Raw genomic sequence first — 4,921 nt, 5'->3', positions numbered from 1 at the left:
GCAAGTCACATGAATTTTTTGGTTTCCCAGTGCATATAAATGTTATGTTTATACTGTACTGTAGTTTTTTCAGTGTGCAATAGCAGTATGTCTTTAAAAAATGTATATACCTTAATTTAAAAAATACTTAATTGCTAAAAACTGCTACCCATCATCTGAGCCTTCAGCAAGTCATAATCTTTGCTGGTGGAGGGTCTTACATTGATGTTGATGCTGCTGACTGATCAGGGTGAAGGCTGGGGTGGCCGTGGCAATTTCTAAAAATAAGACAACAATGAAGTCTGCCTCAGCGACTGGCTCTTGCTTTCATAAATGATTTCTTGGTAGCATGTGCTGCTGTTTGATACCATTTTACCCATAGTAGGACTTCTTTCAAAATTGGAGTCAGTCCTCTCAAACCCTGCCCTGCTTTATCAACTGAGTTTATGTAATATTCTGAATCCTGTGTTGTGATTTCAACAATCTTCACGGCATCTTCACTAGGGGTAGAGGCCATCTCAAGAAACCACTTTCTTTACTCATTCATACAAAGCATCTGTTAAAGTTAGATCATGACATTGCAGCAATTTAGTCAGATCTTTAGCCTCCATTTCTGATTCCAGTTCTCTTGCTAGTTCCACCACATCTTTGGTTACTTCCTCCACTGAAGTCTTGAACCCCTGAAGGTCATCCATGAGGGTTGGAATCAACTTCTTCCAAACTCCTGTGTATGTTGATATTTTGGCCTCTTTCCATGAATCACAAATGTTCTTAATGGCTTCTAGAATGGTGAATCCTTTCTAGAAGGTTTTCGATTTACCCAGATCCATCAGAGGAATCACCTGTCTATGGCAGCTATAGCCTTTGAAATGTATTTCTTAAATAATAAGGCTTGAAAGTTGAAATTACTCCTTTATCCATGGCCTGCAGAATGGATGTTATGTTAGCAGGCACAAAAACAATATTAATCTTGCTTGTACATCGCCAGAGCTCTTGGGTGACCAAGGTGCGTTGTCAATGAACGTTAGTACTTTGAAAGGAATCTTATTCTGAGGAGTAGTTCTCAAGAGTGGGCTCTAAATAGTAAACCATGTTGTAAACAGATGTGCTGTTATCCAGGCTTTGTTTTTCCATTTATAGAGCACAGGCAGAGTAAATTTACCATAATTTTAAAGGGTCCTAAGGTTTTCAGAATGGTAAATGAGCATTGGCTTCAACCTAAAGTCACCTACTACAGTAACTCTTAACAAGAGAGACTGTCCTTTGAACCTTTGATGGCAGGCATTGATTTCTCGCTAGCATGGAAGTCCTAGATGGCATCTTCCAATATAAGGCTGTTTTGTCTACATTGAAAATCTGTTGTTTAATGTAGCCATCTTCATTAATTAGACCTTCTGGATAACCTGTTACAGCTTCTGCATCAGCACATGCTGCTTGCATTTTTATTTTATGGAGACAGCTTCTTTCCATAACCCTCATGAAACAACTTCTACCTTCAAACTTTCTTCTGGAGCTCCCTCACCTCTTGGCCTTCATAGAATTGCAGAGAGTTAGGGCCTTGCTCTGGATTATGTTTTGGCTAAATGTTGTGGCTGGTTTGATCTTCTGTCCATATGGAAGATCTTCATATCAGCCTCCATAAGGCTGTTTCTCATCATTTATGTGTTCACTGGAGTAGCACTTTTAATTTCCTTCAAGAAGTTTTCCTTTGCATTCACAACTTGGCTAACTGGTGCAAGAGGCTTAGCTTTCAGCCTGTCTTGATTTTCGACATGCTTTTCTCACCGAGCTTAATCATTTCTAGCTTTTGATATAAAGTGAGAGATGTGACTTCCTTTCACTTGAACACTTAGAGTCCATTTAGAGGTATTAATTGACCTAATTTCAACATTGTTGTGTCACAGAATAGGGAGGCCAGGGGAGAGGGAGGAAGACACGGAATGTCTGGTGGCGGAGCAGTCAGAATACACATTTATTAAGGTCGTTATGTTGGCACAGTTCATGGCACCCCAAAATAATGATAATAGTAACAGCAAAGTTCACTGATTGCAGTTCACCATAACAAATATAAAAATAATGGGAAAGTTCAAAATATTGTGAAAATTACCAGAAATGACACAGAGACACAAAGTGAGCAAATGATGTTGTAAAAATTGCACCTATAGACTTGCTTGATGTAGGGTTGCCACAAGCCTTCAATTGTTAAAAAAAAAAAAAAAAAAAAAAGGAAGTATCTGCGAAGCTCAATAAAATGAAGTATGCCTATGCCTATGGAGGTCCCCAGGAAAAGGCAAGAACAGCTTATGGAGTAGGCATCTCTTTAAGAATTATTGATGTTAGAGTCATTCCATTTAAAGCTGAAGACCCTTAGAAGAAAGTCATGTTAAAATAGTCATTGGATACAATAAGGGAGGAGACTGGTGACCAGGCTAGAGTTTGCCACTTAGAAATGTAATTGTTTCAGATGTTCAAATCATTGGCTTATTTTAAAAGTTCTTTGACAGAGGGGCAAACTAGTCTTCCCCTGTTATGTGATGTAACCTATTTAATCAATTTCTCTAAAAATCATATTTGCTGTATATAAGCTAACTCTTTGTAAAGCTGAATTTGTCTATGTATGTTGTAGTGGTCTCAGGAAATAGTACTTTGTCACTGGTGTTGAAGAAACCTTTCTCGTCAGCAGATGTCCTAAAAGCATAATTATAGTAATTTAATTAGATAATCCAAAGTTTGTTCTGCTCTAATATTTATAAGTGATACAATTATTCAAAATGTTCTAAAATGATTCCATAATTAGATTAGGTCTGTTGAAGGTATGTTCATTCTTAAATGTGAGCAAGATTAAATAAAAGTTATTTGGGGGTTGTTAGGCTAACCTATACAAATTTGTGTTTACTTACCCAATCCCATACTATTCCAGAATGTTTTGGGGGACACTTAAGTGCTTGAGATTTGATTTTGTGTGCTTTTTTAAAAAAAGTATGAACATTTCTTATATTTTTATGGGCAGGTGAAAATTATCTAAAAGTAAGGGAAATATTGCAGATTACTTCTTTGCCAATCAGTGGAAATGATCACACAGCTTGAGGCAGTTTATATCATGATGAAATAAAAATTTTAAATACACATGACTTAGAAATTTAGCCAAAGTAAATTCACGTCTTTAAATTTCAGAAATACTTTAAAAAATAATGGTCGGTATGGCATGACATCTGTGTTTCTTCCTAAAAGTACTATTAGAAATGTTTTTCCTGAGATAAGAATTCCAATGGAAAACTACTTGACTTTCTAAACTGTGGTAATTGCACTTAATTCTCCAATTCTTACTGTAGAAATGTCTCAGCAATATATTTAATTTTTACTTTCCTCCTACCCAACCTGGTTGTTTATCCTTTAAATTTGGAGAAATTAAGCTCTTTACATAACTTCATACAAAAGTATTAATCAAATTTGTTTGATTCTGCATTCAAAATATGCTTAAGATACAGGTAGTCACTCACACTGCCGAATTTAGTGTGTTCTTCCCTAAAACATGTGTCTATTATTCTTTGAAATTCCTTTACAGTTATTATTTTGGGAATTCCCTGGTGGTCCAGTGGTTAAGACTCTGTGCTTCCACTGCAGGGGGCATGGGTTCGATCCCAGGGAACTAAGATCCCACATGCCGCCCGGCGTGGCCAAGAAAGAAAAAGAAGAAAAGAAAAAAATGTAAAAAAAAAAAGTTATTTCCATTCAGCCTTCTGGTTTTGGTTTGATGCCTTATTTTCTTGAAGTTTCACTAGCATTTTCTATCTTTTTAGCCTTTAAAACATTTTTTATAAACTAATCTCATTTTAGTTAAACTTTTTTGTGTGTGTGGCTGGTATTTTTTTGTTTTGTTTCTCTCTTACTACTGTTATATGCCTTGTTTTTACATTTGGAGGTATATTTATAGTATCTATATGCACACACTTTTTTTGGAATGTATTCACAGTATATTTTATTTAATTAATTTATTTTAACATCTTTATTGGAGTATAATTGCTCTACAATGGTGTGTTATATAACAAAGTGAATATATTTGCTGCTTTAACAAAGTGCTTTATAACAAAGCTGCTTTATAACAAAGTGAATCAGCTGTACATATACATATATCCCCATATCTCTTCCTTCTTGCGTCTCCCTTCCACCCTCCCTATGCATATACTTTTTTAAAGTTATTCTTTTGTGCTGTTTAACCCACTTAGTTATTAGTAGTATTTATTGCTCAAAGATTACAATTATAATAATGAGTATTCTAACATACAAAACAAACTCTCTGGAATGAAAAGTATGAGAAACATAATGAAGCTCTAGGCTGGACTGGAACAATTATTCTTTTTACCACAGTCAAATATTTTCCTTTTGTATTATTAAGGAATCTATTTTATCCTCTTATTGTTGAGGCGTCCTCCCCCACCCCGCCGCCACCTCCTTAATGTTTTATTAGTTTACAATCTGTATGCCTTTTATTTCTTATCCTTGCCTTATTGTACTAGCAAGGACTTCACTCAATACAGTGTTGAAAAAGAACGGTGAGAGAAGAAATCCTTGCCTTGATTCCAATATTGAGGGTGGGGCGTGAAATTCAGTCTTACAGCATTAAGTATGATGTTAACTATAGATTTTTGTTGCAGAATACTCCTTATCAAATTGAGGAAATTCCATCTATCACTGTATGCTGAGGTTTGTTTGTTTTTAATCTGTTTTATTTGAGTCCCAATCTTATTACATGTAAAATAAGAAGAAGGACATGTTTCCTTCTCCCATCATTTTGCAGTTACATTGAACTTTCCTATGAAATGACCCTAGTTTATTTTTTAATTTTTAATTTTATTGAAGTGTAATTGATTTACAATGTTGTATTAGTTTCAATTTAATACAACATTGTAAATCAATTACACTTCAATAAAATTAAAAATTA

This window comes from Aethalodelphis obliquidens, unplaced genomic scaffold (assembly GCF_003676395.1).
Source record: "Aethalodelphis obliquidens isolate GAN/ISIS:26980383/991018 unplaced genomic scaffold, ASM367639v1 scaffold75, whole genome shotgun sequence".
NCBI lineage: Eukaryota > Metazoa > Chordata > Mammalia > Artiodactyla > Delphinidae > Aethalodelphis > Aethalodelphis obliquidens.
The sequence above is the reverse complement of the archived record's forward strand: the minus strand, read 5'-3'. Positions refer to the sequence as shown.